The sequence below is a fragment of the Sus scrofa genome, unplaced genomic scaffold, assembly GCF_000003025.6.
Source record: "Sus scrofa isolate TJ Tabasco breed Duroc unplaced genomic scaffold, Sscrofa11.1 Contig59, whole genome shotgun sequence".
Classification (NCBI taxonomy): domain Eukaryota; kingdom Metazoa; phylum Chordata; class Mammalia; order Artiodactyla; family Suidae; genus Sus; species Sus scrofa.
This window is the reverse complement of record NW_018085257.1, coordinates 101,443-119,257: the sequence shown is the minus strand read 5'-3', so window position 1 is coordinate 119,257 and position 17,815 is coordinate 101,443. Positions and strand designations below refer to the sequence as shown.

The 17,815-nt window shown below is 39.8% G+C and overlaps 1 pseudogene; it reads right to left on the bottom strand.

Moving 5' to 3' along the window:
- Positions 1-317: 317 nt before the first annotated feature.
- Positions 318-17,815, bottom strand: part of LOC106504197 — a 30,091-nt pseudogene continuing 12,593 nt past the window's right edge.

Below are 17,815 nucleotides of genomic sequence, written 5' to 3'. Positions count from 1 at the left end.
ATCGGTGTGTTTCAATAACCTAGTATAAAAAATATATAAGCAAAAGCTGACACATATAAAAGGAGAAAAGGGCAAAACCACAATCATTATTATGTGACATATATTGCATAGTGTTTTCCACATATTTAAAAGAGATGATGGAGTAGAAAAATAATTAAAGCATATTTAACAATGCAAGTAAAAAACTGGACATTATTGACATATTAACACCATGTATGATGACTGAATGCATATTATTTGAAGTTACAGAGTTGCCAACCACATGATAATTTTAAAAATTATCTCACTATGCAATGGCTACCATGTGAGGATTTAGTGATTGTCACTTCAAGAAGTTAGCCCTATTGACAAATATCTCAAAGGCCTGTTTTATGTCTCTGTTCCTGAGGCTGTAGATGAAGGGGTTCAGCATGGGAGTAACTACGGCATACACAAAGGAAGCAATTACGCCTTTGTCATTAGATTCCCATGATGAGGAGAAAAAGTGAACACTAGCAATTGTCCCATAATATAAAGACACCACGAAGAGGTGGGAGCCACAAGTGGAAAAAACTTTAAAGAGATTCTTGCTAAAAGAGACACTCAGAACTGCAGTCCCTATATGAACATAAGAGCCCAAGATACTACTCAAAGGCAGGATGAAAAGTATTCCTCCCACAATAAAGATGACTAGCTCATTGATGGAGGTATCTGAAGAGCTCAACTTCAGGAGGGTAGTGAGGTCACAGAAGAAGTGTGGGATGGTATTGGCAGCACAGAAGGACAGTTGGACCAAGAGGAGGGTGTGCAACAGGGCAAGGATAGAACAGAGAACCAGGACCCAGCTACTAAGGAGACACACAGTTCCTGCCTCATGACAGTGGTGTAATGGAGAGGCTGACAAATGGCCACATATCTGTCATAGGCCATCACTGCAAGAAGGAAATTGTCAAGACAACCAAAAAGTAAGAAAAAATACATCTGGGAAATGCACCCTGCATAGGGGATGGATTGATCATGAGTGTGCATGTACATCAGCATCTTAGGGACAGTGACAGATGAAAAGGAGATGTCCGTGAGGGCCAAGTGGCTGAGGAAGAAGTACATGGGGGTGTGGAGGCGAGGGTCCAGCCTGATGAGCATGATGATGAGCAGGTTCCCCAGCACCGTGGTCAGGTACATGCCCAGGAACAGGGCAAAGAACATGCCCTGATGCTCTGGCTGGATGGGGAGCCCCAGGAGGAGGAACTCAGACATTCTGCTCTGGTTCTCCCTCCTCATGCTGTTTTTCCCTCACCTGGGAATTGGGGAAAGTGGGAAATGTCAAAGAACATGCTATAAGATTATAGTAATTTCCATTGTACTATGAAAGCTCTTGATTTTTGCTACATTTCCTTTTGTCTTAATTGTTGCTGAATGAATCAGCCTTTCCAATTCTGACTCCAATAATACTTCAAAACCTCACATTGACCAAGGCTTTTTGCCAAAGAAACAAATGGACATTTATTATTCATTCAATAAATTGTTATTGAACAAGTGCTTTGTCCCCTATTGAGTAGATAGGAGTCAACGAGGACTGAGAAGTCTCTGTGTTCATCTTTACATCTTTACATCAAGCTATGCTCAAATCTCTGTTATTTGCTAAGATGAAAATCAGAAATGGGCACCAGGTAAGAGGCACCTCTTAAAAAGGAAATGAAACTCCTTACATTCAAAGAGAATTACTAAAGCTATGCCATGGGCTTTTGGTATAATTCATTGCATCCTATCTGTTTTGAGTCACTTAAAATCCCTGGTTATCAAAACTGTCCAATCCAGGCTTCCAAGCCACTGTCAATAGTCCCAGGCACTGTTCCAATTGTTTTACACACACTTTAAAACTGAGTCTTCACAGTAGCCTTAATAAATATTCTAACACACATTTTAATCAGAAGAAAACACAGGTATACATTATTTAAATGCAAAGATACACACAATTAAGTGCAACAGATGGAATCACAACAGGACTGTCTGACCAAGATCCATGCTCTTAAGCACTCAGCATGGAAATTAGATGGTCAGTAGTCAAAATATAAAGAGAAGCTCTATTATGTCAGCTACCTTTCTCCAATATGTTCCTAACTCCCTCTAAGAAAAATTTATGACACATATTTACATATCGCACTAAGGACTTTTACACACTTTAACACCTCAAAACAATAATTTTATTTTATGACTGCTTGGCACCAAAGGTAGATTTCTTTTTGTCTTTTGTCTTTTCATGGCCACACCTGTGGCATATGGAAGTCCCCAGGCTAGGTCTCCAATCTGAGCTGTAGCTGCTGGCCTTTGCCACAGCTGCAGCAATGTGGGATCTGAGCCAGGTCTGCAACTTACACCACAGCTCACAGCAACACTGTATCCTTTACACACTGAGCAAGGCCAGGGATTGAACCTGAGTCCTCATGGATACTGGTTAGGTTTACTAACCACTGAGCCACCATCAGAATGCCACAAGAGGCAAATCTTATGTCTTCATTTTATAAATGTGTAAAGTGTAGCTAAGAGAAAATTTACTTACCTCAGGTGACTTGGCTTTTTGATGGTGGATTCCAAGTTAATATTTCTTTGGATATTAGGTTAGAGGTAGGGTTACCAACCACATAGCCCTGAGGAAGGACTCAAGATGGGCACTCTCACTCAGGTATGACGGGGAATTGCATGTCTCCCTCAGAGACTAAAATGGAAGAACAAAGCTGACTTAATATTGGACCTATTTCTTTAACTTTGTATTCTATTGTTTTTGCTATGAGTGAAGAATGTTGACTTTTGCCTGAAATAGACAGAAGAGCCCATTCAAAAGACTCTGATCTTTGAAGGTGTTAATTTTCCCATTCACATGGAGATTAAAAAGTTGCAGAACAGAGAATAAAGTTGTCTAGTTGGAGTTTTTTTGCAAGAGCACTGTGACCTGTCCTATGTGGACAGCTGCAACAACAAAAGAGTCCAACACCAAGAAGTTTGCAGAAACCAAATATACACTTACCTCCTTTAATATAAGAGAAGCGTGAATGCTATCTCAGGGAAGATGGTTCTTTGGGACACCATCTTCTCCATCTGCTGGCTTTCCAAATACATTCACTATTCCTTGCCCTCAACAAACTGTCTCTCGACTTACTGGCCTGTCATGAAGCAAGCAATACAAGTTTGGACAGAGTAACAGGACCAGGATCTTGCTTGGATCACTGGTTATTTCAGTTCATGGACACCAAGGAGGAAAATAAAGATCATTTATAGTGGCATGGCCACTCACTCAACATACATTGTTTTGGTCCTCACAGAGAAACTGGAAGAGAACAAGATGAGCTGAACCAATCAGTAATCTTGATTCAGGTAGGAACTTGTGAAGGATTCAGCTTGGCCATGAGCCATGGAAAGAAGGTCAGACTGTGAACTTGAAGATTGAGAAGGAGCCTTTGGGTGGACCTGTTTTCCCAGACTTCTGCCAGTCCTGCCCCAGACAATAGAGAAAGAGGAAACTTCATGACACAAACATGGAGTTTGGAGCAAGATAGTAAAAATACCTTCTTTTTTACTCAGCACCAATTATGTGTCAGGCTTCACGCTGAATAATTCATATGCTTTCCTCACTTAATCCTCAAAATAACACTGTGGTGTAGGAAGAGTTACTTCTGCACCTGTGAAGATTCTTAACCCTCATCCAATTGAAGTCACTTCCTAAGATCACCTAAATATTTGAGGACCAGACTGAGGAGTGGACCCCAGTCTGACACAGAGCTCATATCTATTAGTATGTGCCACATACCCAGGGGTGGAAATACACGTGAACTTGCTCACCAATGCAGTGATCAGCCACTGTTGAAAGACAGTTAAAGGAATATCTGGGCTCATAGGCATGATCCAGAAGCCCCTAAAACATACACTAATGTGCACACTTAAATTACTGATGTGTAACTTCTCACCATCTTGATCTATAGGACAGTAACCATGGCTGCTACATAGTCACTAGCACATACATTCATTGAAGGATGAAATGTTCCAGGCTCCACTGACCTACTTCCAACGCAGGTGAAGGTGATCAGTGAATGAGATATTCAGACCCCACCCATAAGAACCAACACTATAAACACTCCCTGCAAAGACAACATAGAGTAAACACACACACACACACACACACACATACACACACACACACGCCCCATAGAGACAAAACTCATGAAGAAAACATACATATATCCACATTATAGGAGGAAAGAAACACAGGCCCATGTGGAATGACAAGCTGAACTCGAGGCATAGAAACACATCTTGCCCACCTAGAACTCTCAGCTTGCTCAGATCTGGGCCACTCCTTAATTGAGTTCAGGCACCATCTGATCCAAGAAGCTTCCTGAGTCTTGACTTTCTATTGAGAACACCAGGAACAAAACAGAAAGCCTCTCTGAGCCTATGACCTCTTGAAGTTCTGTGTCTGTTCTTGATATCCAGAGCAGCAGGCAGGAGGACACCATTTTACAAGCCTTAGAAATGATTCATAAAAAGTCCCTAAGCTCCCTGTTAAGGAAATAATCACTGTAGACTAATTGCCTCCAAATCCTTTTGGAACTTGGGCAAGAGCCTCTGCAGGGGCTGGAGGGACTTAGCTGCTAGAGCTACCTCAGGGGATGTCCCAGATCTCGGGACACCCTTGGATCCTCTCTATCTGCTTATAGCCCCAACAGGGAAATAGGAAGAGCTTAGTCATCTTCCAACACCAATGTTGCCAATACCACACCATGGTCCAGGAACAGAAAGTCTGGCTTCTTCAAGCCCCCACACTGCTTATAGTTGCTGCCACAAGAACACAAATATAGCTTTCACTTCACATCCTGCAGGAACCTTCTCTCACCTAGGAGAGACTTCAGGGCATGGAGGGAACCTTTTCCAGGGATGTGTAAAGGAAGTAGATTGAGTCCTTGGGCTCAGTACTCAGAAGAACTGTGTCTGGGTTATGCTTCTCATTAACTGTTGGCCCTGAGCAAATTAAGTGTCCTTTCAGTCCTGTTTCATCAGCTGTAAAGTGCAGATAGTTATTGCATTGTCATCATGAAACTATTACTGGGATTAAATGAGATGATTCATGCTAAAGCACACAGTAAGTGCACAATAAATGTCATCTCTTGACATGGATTATCTTTGTATCTTCCCAAAATGTATAATTACATCTAACTCATTGACATTGTTATAGCACCAATAGTACATGAATACCTGAATTAATTGGTTAATGAATTATTTGGATCTTAGCAAGAACCTATTCCCTCCACAAGAAAGAACTACATTTGTCCCCACAGAATAATGATACAATTATATGATTCAAATTTCAGTAGACTAAGCTATCCACTTGTGTGCTCCCTTTGGTTAATGTATGATAACTGACATCTTCATTGGCTAGGTGGCTGCAAACTCCCTCTGGGCCAGAGAAAGCCCTCAGGCAGAGCCAAAGCGCAGCTAGGAGCTGTCAGCTTGCTGAAAACTTTCTAATGCAGCTTCCAATAACCCAAGTGGAACAAGGAGCTTCACAGCAGCATCAAGTATAATCCACACCAAGTGCTGCCCACATCTGCTTGTGCCCCACACTGAGCCTGGAGGATGTCAGTCATCACACACTTGAAAAACAGAATTTAAAAGGGAGAGTTAGTGGAACAAACTACAATCTTTGCTGCTACAGATGAATCCAAGCCTGTAATTGAAATTCATCATTGCCTTCCTCTACCACCCATACTGATTTCTTCTATATTCCTCCAACATGACCTCCTTTCAAGACTGTTCCCTGCTCTTCATTCCTGAAGTGTAAAAATTCTTGGTTATCCTGCTGTTTACCTATCATGTGGCTGACCAACAATTGCCTGATTAAGGGTATTGCTGGTCAGGAAAGTTGCCCAGTCTTCATGATAATTAGGGTCCATTACTCCCAAACTTAGAGGGACACCTTTCTTTGTCTCAAGCTTTCCAGAATGAAGAAACTAAAATCACCAGGCAACTACCAGACTTAAGATCAGGAAACCCTCCCATGTTCTCTGTGAAAGCCCACCTCCCACAATCAAAGACTAAGACTTCTAAACTCACATTAATGTTACAGGGATGATAAATACCCATGTGATGAAAGATACTGAGGGATGAATCATTAACTTAAATGTAAAACAAAGAACTAGTTACCCTAAAAGAAAAATGGGATAAAATCACAGATGACCTTGGATATGGCCATGGATTTTTAGATACAACACCCAAGGCACCATCCATGAAAGAAATAGTTGATGAACTGAAATTGATTAACACTAAAATCCTTGCTCTGCAAAGGATAATGTCAAAAGAATGAGATGACAAACAATAACTTATAGAAAAATTTGCAAAAGACATATCCAATATAGGACCATGGTCCAAAATATAAAAAGAACCTTAAAATGCAACAATAAGAAATCAATCAGGGGATTAAGATGGAAGAATAGAAGGACTGGAGCTCACTTTCTCTGCAAAAACAAAAACAAAAGAAAATTACAATCAAATGCTATACAAGCTCAACCAAATGGACTGGGAACTTGCAAAAAGATATCATACTCCAGAAGCCAAAGAGAAAGTCACATCACGATGGCAACTGGGGTGATTATGTGATATAAGAAACCCCATACCTGCCAGTGGGCAACCCACAAACTGGAAAGTAGCTTTATTACAGAGATTCTTCAACAGGAATGAGAGTTCTCAGCCCCATGTCAGGTCCCCACACATTGGATCTAGTATTGGGAGAAAAGCCCCCTGGAGCATCTGGCATTGAAGGCCAGTGAGGCTTGTATGCAGGAACTCCACAGGACTGGGGAGAACAGAGACCCTATTCTTTAAAGGCACACACAGGCTTTTGTGCACACTGGGTCCCAGGGCAAAGCAGCAGCTCCATAGGAAACTGGATTAGACCTGACTGCACTTCTTAGAGGATATTCTGGGAAAACAAGAGGTGGCAGTGGCTCATTGTGGGTAAGGACATTGGAGGCAAAGCTCTTGGGAATATTCATATCATGTGTTCCTCTAGGGGTGGCGATTGGGAAAATCTGGCCCCACCCATCAGTGCTAAGAAGCCCCAGGCCAAACAATAATCCAGGTGGGATCACAGCCACACCCATCCGTAAAAAGGCTGCCTAAAGACCCCCTAGGCACAAACCACTTCTATATCACCCAGAGACATAAAAATCACCCACCAGAGTGATAGAAATCAGCCCCACCTACCACTGGGCAGGCAGCAGTCCCTCCCTTCAGGAAGACTACAGCCAGCCCCTGTACCAACTTCAGCCACAGGGTGGCAGATACCAGAAATAAAAGAGGCTACAACTCTATTTTCTACAAAAAGGACACCACACCAAAAACCTATAAAAATGAAAAGGCAGAGAACTATACTCAGATAAGGGAGAAAGAAAAAACTTCAGAAAAACAGCTAAGTGATCTGGAGATTATCAACTTCCATGAAAGAACTTTAGATTGATGATGCTGAAGATGATGCAAGACATTGGAAATAAACTGGAGGCAAAGATGTAAAACATACTGCAAATATTGAGCAAAGAAATACAAGATATAAAACTAAAAAAGCAGAGATGAAAAATAACTGAAATAAAGAGTTCTTTAGAGGAAGCTAATGGCAGAATATAGGAGGAAGAACAACAAATAAGTGAGGTGGAGGACTAGTGGAAATAACTGATGCAGAAAGAAAAGAGAAAAAAAACCTGAAAAGAAATGAAGAGAATTTCAGAGAATTATGGACAATGTTAAATGCAACAACATCCGTATTATAAGGGTGCTAGAGGAGAAGAGAGAGAGAAAGGGACAGAAAAATTATTCGAAGGGATAATAGCTGAAAACTTCCCTAACATGAGAAAGGAACCACTCACTCAAATCCAAGAAGCACAGTACCATATAAAATAAATCCAAGGAGGAACACTCCAAGACACATATTAATCAAACTGACCAAAATTAAAGACAAAGAGAAAATATTGAAGGCAGCTAGGGAAGATAAGCAAACAACAAACAAGGGAAGCCCAATAAGGTTATCGGCAGATTTTTCAGCAGAAACCCTGCAGGCCAGAAGGGAGTTGCACAATACATTTAACGTGATGAAAGGAAAAAACCTCCTACAAGATTACTTTACCCAAAGAGGCTCTCATTCAGATTTGAAGGTAAATCAAAAGCTTTACAGATAAGCAAAAGCTAAGAGAGTTCAGCAACTCTAAACCAGCTTCACAACAAATACTACAGGAACTTCTCTAGGCAGAAAAGAAAAACAGCGACAGGAAACGAAAATACCACAAATGACAAGGTTTACCACTAAAGGCATATATATAGTAAAGGTAGGAAATCAACCACACACAAATACGCTATGAAAATTGGAAATCATGAGAAGAGGTGGGTACAAATGCAGGACACTGGAGATGCACTTCCAATTAAGAAACAACTTAAAACAATCATATATATGTATTCCTATATCAAAACTTCAGGATAGCTCCAAACCAAAAATCCACAATTGATGCACACACAATTGAGAAAAATTAACTCAAATACAACACTAAAAATAGTCATCAAACACAAGAAGAGCGAACAAGAGAAGAAGGGAAGAAAAAAGAGCAACAAAAACAAATCCAAAGCAATTAATAAAATGGCAATAAGAACATACATATGAACAATTACTATAAATGTAAATGAATTAAATGTTCCAACTAAAAGAAATAGACTGGCTGAATAGACACAAAAACAAGATCCATATATATATGCTGTCTTCAAGAGACCCACTTAATTTCTTGGGACAAAAACAAATTGAAAGTGAGAGGATGGAATAAAATATTCCATGCAAATGGGAATCAAACGAAAGCTGAAGTAGCAATACTCATATCAGACAAAATAGACATTAAAATGAAGAATATTTTAAGGTACAAAGAAGGACATTACATAATGATCAAAGGATCAATCCAAGAAGAAGATATAACAATTGTAAATATATATTCACCCACATAGGATCACCACAATACATAAGGCAACTGTAAACAACCTTAAAAGGAGAAATTGAAATAACACAATAATACTGAGGGACTTTAACACCCCAATTATAGCAATGGACAGATCATCCAGACAGAAAATCAACAAGGAAACACAGGCCCTGAATGAAGTATTAGACCAGGTGGACATAATAGATATTTAAAGGACATTCCATCCAGAAGCAACAGAATACACATCCTTCTCAAGTGCACATGGAACATTCTCTAGGACTGATCACATCCAGGGCTACAAATCCAACCTCGGTAAATTTAAGAAAATTGAAATCATATCAAGCATCTTTTCTGAACACAATGATATAATACTGGAATTCAACAACAATAAAACTGCAAAAAATGCAAACACATGGGAACCAAACAACATGCTACTAAACAACCAATGGATCACTGAAGAAATCAAAGAGGAAATTTAAAAATACCTAGAAGCAAATGACAACAAAGATATGACACTCCAAAACCTATGGGATGCAGCAAAAGCCATTCTAAGAGGAAGGTTTATAGCAATACAAGCCCACCTCAGGAAACAAGAAAAACCTCAAATCAAAAAGCTAACTTTACATCTAAAACAGCTAGAAAGAGAAGAACAGACAAGACCAAACGTTAGTAGAAGGAAAGAAATCATAAAGATCAGAGCAGAAATCAGTAAAATAGAAACAAAGAAAACCATAGAGAATATCAATGAAATGAAAAGCTGGTTCTTTGAAAAAATCAACAAAATTGATAAACCCTTAGCCAGACTTATCAAGCAAAAAAAAATAGAGAGGACTCAAATCAATAAAATTAGAAATTAAAAAGAAGTCACAACGGACATCACAGAAATACAAAGGACCATAAAAGACTACTATATGCAACTATATGTCAATAAAATGGAAAACCTATATTAAATGGACAAATTCTTAGAAAAGTACAATCTTCCAAGACTAAACCAAGATGAAATAGAAAAGATGAATGGACTAATCACAAGAACTGAAATTGAAACTGTGATTTAAAAACTTCCAATAAACAAAAGTCCAGGACCAGATGGCTTCACAGGAGAATTCTATCAAACATTTAGAGAAGATATAACTCACATTCTTCTAAAACTATTGCAAAAAAACTGCAGAGAAGGAACACTCCCGAACTCATTCTACCATCACTCTGATACCAAAACCAGACAGACACCACAAACAAAAGAAAGAAAATTGCAGGCCAATTTCACAATGAACAGAGATGCAAAAATCCTCAACAAAATACTAGCAAACTGCATCCAACAATATATTAAAAGGATTGCACATCATAATCAAGTGGGATTTATCCCAGGAATGCAAGGATTCTTCCATATACATAAATCAATCAGTGATTGATACACCACATTAAAAAACTGAAGAATGAAAACAATATGATACTCTCAATAGATGCAGGAAAACCCTTTGACAAAATCTAACATCAATTTTGATTTAAAAAAAAAACCTTCAGAAAGTGGGCATAGAGGAAACCTACCTCAACATAATAAAGGCCATATATGAAAAATCCAGAGCTAACCTCATTCTCAATGGTGAAAAACTGAAAAAAATCCCACTGAGATCAGGAACAAGACAAGGGTGTCCACTCTCACTGATACTATTCAACATAGTTTTGGAAGTCTTAGCCATGGCAATCAGAGAAGAAAAATAAATAAAAGGAATCCAAATTGGAAAGGAAGAAGTAAAACTACCACCATTTGCAGATGACATGATACTATACCTAGAAAGTCCTACAAATGCTACCAAAAAACTGTTAGAGCTCATCAAAGAATTTGGCAAAGTCACAGGATACAAAATTAATCCATAGAAATCAACTGCATTTCCATATACAAACAATGAAAGATCAGAAAGCGACATTAAGGGAATGATCCCATTTACCATCACATCAAAATAAATAAAATACTTAGGAATAAACCTACCTAAAGAGAAAAAAAGACTTGTACTCTGAAAACTATAAGATGCTGATGAAAGAAATCAAAGATGACACAAGCAGATGGAAAGCCATGCCGTACTCTGGGACTGGAAGAATCAATATTATCAAAATGACTATACTACCCAAGGCAATCTACCGATTCGATGCAATCCCTATCAAATTACCAAGGAAGGACATTTTTCACAGAATTAGAATAAAATATTTTAAAGATTGTTTGGAATCACAAAGGAGGCAAAATAAACACTGGAGAAAATATAACCCTTCAATAAGTAGTGCTGGGAAAACTGGTCACCAAATGTAAAAGAATGAAATTAGAACACTACTTAACACCATACACAAAAATAAACTTGAAATTAACTATAATACTGGATACTATAAAACTCTTAGAGGAAAATTTAGGCCAAACACTCTGACATAAACCACAGTAATATCTTCTCAGATCCACCACTTGCAGTAATGATGATAAGAATGAAAATAAACACATGGGACTTAGTTAAACTTAAAAGTTCCTGCACAGCAAAGAAACCCCTAAACAAAATGAAAGGATGACCCACAGAATGGGAGGAAATACTTGAAAATGAAGAGATTGGCAAGGGACTAATCTCCAAAATTTATAAACACCTCCTGCAGCTCAATACTAAAAAATAAAAGGCCCATCAAGAAATGGGAAGAAGATCTAAACAGATAATTCTTCAAAGAAGACATACAGATGGCCAAAAAAAAGAAAAATCAAATGAAAAGATGTTCAACATCACTCATAATTAGAGAAATGCAAATCAAAACCACTGTGAGGTACCGCCTTACACAGCTAAAATGGCCAACATCAAAAATCTACAAACAATAAATGCAGGAGAGGGTGTGGAGAAAAGGGAACCCTATTGCAATGTTCCTGGGAATGTAAATTGGTGCAACCACTGTAGAAAACACTATGGAGATTTCTCGGAAAACTAAAAATAGAATTACCATTTGATCCAGCAATTCCACTCCTGGGCATCTATCCAGAGATAACTATGACTTGAAAAGATACATGCATTCCAGTGTTCATTGCAGCACTGCATACAATAGCCAGGACATGGAAACAACCTAAATGTCCATCGACAGAGGAGTGGATCAAGAAGATGTGGTACATATACACATTGGAATATAACTCCCCCATTAAAAGGAAAGAAATAACAGCATTTGCAACAACATCAATAGACCTAGAAATTATCATGCTAAGTGAAGTTAGCCAGACAGTGAGTCACCAACATCATATGCTATCACTTACATATTGAATCTAAAAAAGGACACAGTGAGTTTCTTTGCAGAACAGATAATGACTCACAGACTTTGAAAAACTTATACTATCCAAATGAGACATGTTGGGAGGTGGGGGGATTCACTGGGGGTTTGGGATGGAAAGGCTAAAAAAACTGGGTTGTGATAATTGTTGTACAACTATTAATGTAATAGAATTCATTCAGTAAGTTAAAAATAAAGTTCATTAAAATATATTTATAAAATAAAAAAAATTGGCTGAGGCATGGTGGCAGAAGAATAAGAGGACATGCTCACCCTCTCCGACAAACACATCAACGTGTAAAACAGCTCACACAGAACATCAACTGAATGCTGACAGAAGAACTTAAACCTCCAAAAAGGGAAAGAAACTCTTGACATAACTGCATAGAATAAAAGAAAAATAGAGAGAGAGAAAAGGAATCAGAACAGGACTAGCATTCCTGAGAGGGATCTGTGAAAGAGAAAGGTAACCCAAACCCTGGGAAGCCACCTACCAACAACAACAACAAAAAAATCATCAGAATTGGAAGGACCTCCAAGACGCTGAGAAAAGTGCAGCAGGTCTGAGAATGGAAAAGCAGAGTGAGAGATAAACAGATCATTTGAACCACTGGCACAGAAACCACAGCCTAGGCGCTGAGACTTAGGCTCTGGAGGTCATTACCTGGTTATGAGCTACGGTTGACAGTGTGAGACAGCTTAGGGAATAAGGAGCTGTGCACTGAGGGCAGAGGGAGCAGTACACTAAGGGCTGGGGAGTGGAAAGCCACAGCAGAGGGAACGTGGGAGAAGGTGTGGACCTGCAGAAGAGGCAAGGTGCCACTGTTTGGGAGGGGAGAGGAGGAGGGGTGGGTGCCAAAGGAAACTACTTGCACCCCAGTGTGTATGTGTGCCTGCAGGCTAGCAGAGGGCAGAACATCCCAGTGCAGCCCCCTTCCCACAGCCAGAAGCCACTTGCCATCTGCCATAGACCAGGCCTCCCTGCCTGTTGGAAGCTGCTTGCTGACCTGCTATGGACTGGGCATCTCAGGCAAACCCTCCAGTGGCCAGAAGCTGCTTGCTATCCTGAAGCAGACCTGGTGTCCCTAGCAGTGGGAAGCTACTTGCTAGCCCATGGAGGACTGGACCTGCAGGTGGTGGGAGCAAATCACCACAGTTATGCCTGACTCCAGAGGAGGGTGTGGCCCACCACCACTGGAGATATCCAAACAAAAATCACTTGCATCCCCAACCACTTCAGAGGGCATCACGGAGAAGGAAACTATGGCAGAACACCACCTGATGTTGCTCTCGCTCCCCTGGGAGCACACCTGCCCTGCAGCTGCCACTGCCAAACATTCTGGGCAGTGCCTAGATGCATGATCACTGTCCATTCCAGGAACCTGCAACTAAGAGCACCTCATGCAGCACATTCTGTGGGGGATAAGCAGGATGAGGTGCTTCTTGTATGACTTACAGGTGGTGGGGGGAAACTGCTGCAGTTATATCTGGCTCCAGAGGTGGCAGGGGCCCAACACAACTAGGGGTCAGTAAAGAGACACCATTTGTAGCCCCAATCACATCAAGGCATCACAGAGGAAGGCATTGTGACCGAATCAAATGTTGGTGCTCTCGAACCCTTGGGAACACACCTGCCCTGCTGCTGCCACTGCTGAATGTTCAGGCAGTACCCATATGCCAGATCTCTGTCACTTCCCAGGACCCTGCAACAAGGAGCAGCCTGTGCAGCACCCCATGTGGGTTAAGTAAGACAGATCGCTTCATGCATGGTCGACAGGTGGTGGAGGCAAGTCACAGAAGTAATCACTGATGCTAGAGATGGTTATGGCCCACTCTCACTCGGGGTCCCTGAACAGGCACCACCTGTGATTCCAATCACCTCAGAAGAGGTCACTGCAGTCAAACACATGCTGTTGTTGCTCTCACACACACCCCCACCCGGGAACTCACACACCTGCTGCTGCTACTGCCTAATGCTCTGGCACCTTGCAGATCCTTCTGGAGCTCACTCACTTCCACTTCCCAGGGACCCGAAAATAGGAGTAACCTGTACCACTTTCCTGCAGGTCTTTGCTTCTCTTGAGAGCCCAACAACCAGGCACTAACTGCTGGTCCTACCATTGCCTCCTTCTCCCTGAAAACACATTGAGCATCCTGGGGATAACAGCTTGCTCACACCAAAGAAAGAGACAACAAACATTCAAGCTCCCACACCAAAAATAAATAGTAACCACCCCAAAAATACAAAGGGGTATTCTTGCATAGAAATAGACTTACAAGACTACATTTTGGCTTCCCCAAATTCACAGAAAATCATAAGCAAGATGAAGAAGCTCAGGAACCATTCCCAGGTAAAGCAACAGGAGAATTCACCTAAAGCAGACAACAATGAAACAGACCTCTGAAGTCTGACAGATACTGAGATCAAAAGAGAGAGAGTGAAATATTGAAGTAATTAAGAGAGGATATGAATAGGAATGCAGATTCCCTCCAAAAGGAACTAGAAAATAGGAGGAGGCAAGAAAAACTAAAATACATTTGCAAAAACACAAACTGAGCTAAAGGCAATAAAGACCAGAATGAATAATGCAGAGGAAAGAATTAGTGATGTGGAAGATAGAACAATGGCAATCACTCAAACGAGACAGCAGACAGAAACCCAAATGAAAAAAACATGAAAGCAACATAAGAGAGCTATGTGATAATACAAAGAAGGCCAATCTATGCATAATAGGAATTCCAGAAGGAGAAGAAAAGAAAAGGGGATTGAAAATATATTTGAAGAAATTATGGCTGAAAACTTTCCAAACCTAAAGGAAAGATACAGGAAGCACAGAGGGCCCCAAACAAGTTGAACCCAAACAGGCCCACAACAAGACATATTATAATAAAAATGACAGGAGAGAACATAGACAAAACCTTCTCTGACATCAACCTTACAATGTTTTCTCTGGTCAGTCTCCCAAAGCAAAAGAAAGAAAAGCAAAATACACCAATGGGACCTCATCAAACTGACAAGGCTGTACAAGAGATGTACTGACATAATGTATAGGAGAAAAATATGTATATATAAATAAATGATTGAAAAATGAAAAATAAAAAATAATAATTCAGATAAAGAGAGTATTCTAAAGGCAACAATAGAAAAGTAAAGCATTAATTATAAGGGAACCCCAATAAGGCTATCAGCTGATTTCTCTACACAAACACTACAGGCCAAGAGGGAGTGGCAAGATATATTTAACGCACTGAAAGGAAAAGTATGTAACCTAGAATACTCTATCTAGCAAGAATATCATTTCAAATAGAAGGGGAAATAAAGAATTTCTCCAAAGAAACAAAAGCTAAAAGACTACAGCAATACAATACCCATTCTGAAAGAAATACTGAAAGGGCTTCTCTAAATTTAAAAAAAAAATAAAAGGGAAAATCTAGGATGGAGGAAACCACAATTGGAAAGCAGTCATTAAATAAGCCAGCATACTGATCTAAACATGAAGATATTAAAAAAAAAGCAAAAAAAAAAAAAAGACATCAAATTCATACAATGTGGTCAAGGGAAGTAAGAAAAATTAGATTCCTTTTCATTTTTTTTAAGGATGTGTTTGAGTTGATATGATTATCAGGCTAAAGCAAGCAGATATAGGAAGGGGTTAACATACTTAAAAAACAGGGCAACCACAAGTCAAAACCAGACATTGCATTCACAAAATCTGAAAGGAAAGGTATTCAAACATAAAATAAGTGGAAATCATCCAACCAAAAAAAAGAAAAAAGAAAGAAAGAGAAACATAGTATCAACTGGAAAACAAGGTTTAAAATGGCAATAAATACATATCTATCAATAATCACCTAAGGAGTTCCAGTCATGGTGCAGTGGTTAACAAAACCGACTAGGAACCATGAGGTTCATTCCATGAATTGCTCAGTGGGTTAAGGGTCTGGCTTTGCCATGAGCTATGGTATAGGTTGCAGACGTGGCTCGGACCCACGTTGCTATGGCTCTGGCGTAGGCTGGCAGCTACAGCTCCGATTGGACCCCTGGCCTGGGAACTTCCATATGCCACTGGAGCGGCTCAAGAAAAGGCAAAAAGACAAAAAAAAATATTCACCTTAAATGTCAATGGACTGAATGCTCCAATCAAAAGACACAGAGTGGAAGATTGGATAAAAAAGCAAAAACCTTCAATTGGCTATCTACAAGAAACTCACATTAGGATAAGGGACAGATATACATTGAAAGTAAGGAGATGGGAAAAGATGTTTCATGCCAATAGACAAGACTGGAAAGCATGAGTTGCAATACTCATATCAGACAAAATAGACTTTAAAACAAAGGCCATAAAGAAAGACAAAGTACACTATTTAATGGTTAAAGAATCCACTCAAGGGAATTCCCATCGTGGCGCAGTGGTTAACGAATCCGACTAGGAACCATGAGGTTGCAGGTTCGGTCCCTGCCCTTGCTCAGTGGGTTAATGATCTGGCATTGCCATGAGCTGTGGTGTAGGTTGCAGACGCGGCTCGGTTCCTGCGTTGCTGCGCTCTGGTTTAGGCCTGTGGCTACAGCTCCATTCGACCCCCAGCCTGGGAACCTCCATATGCCATGGGAGCGGCCCAAGAAATAGCAAAAAAAAAAAAAAAAAAAAAAGAAAAAAAAAAAGAATCCACTCAAGAAGAGGACATGGCAATCATCGATATATATGCCCCTAATATAGGAGCACACAGATACATTCAACAAATATTAACAGACATAAAAGGAGAAACTGATGGGAATACAATCATAGTAGGAGACTTTAACACCACACTCACATCAATGGAGAGATCCTCTAGACAGAAAATCAACAAAGCAACAGAGATTCTAAAGGAAACAATAGAAAAGCTAGACTCAATTGACATTTTCAGGGCATTACATCCAAAAAATCAGAATATGCCTTCTTCTCAAGCACACATGGAACATTCTCAAGAATTGATCACATACTGGGGCACAAAGCTAACCTCAACAAATTTAAGAGTATCGAAATTATTTCAAGTATCTTCTCTGATCACAATGGCATGAAACTAGAAATCAACCACAGGAAAAGAAATGAGAAAAAACCTACTGCATGGAGACTAAACAACATGCCACTAAAAAAACCAGTGGGTCATTGAGGAAATCAAGAAGGAAATTTAAAAATATCTCAAGACAAATGATAATGAAGACACAATCACTCAAAATCAATGGGAGGCCACAAAAGCAGTGTTCAGAGGGAAGTTCATAGCAATACAGGCCTTCCTCAAAAAAGAAGAAAGATCTCAAAGTGACAACTTAACACACCACCTGAATGAATTAGATAAAGAAGAACAAGAAAAACCTAAAATCAGCAGAAGGAAGGAAATCATAAAGATCAAAGAGGAAATCAATAAAATAGAGATTCAAAAACAACAGACAAAACCAATCAAACCAAGTGCTGGTTCTTTGAAAAGGTAAACAAAATTGACAAACCACTGGCTAGACTCACCAAAAAGAGGAGAGAAAAAACTCAATAAACAAATTAATAAATGAAAAAGAAGTC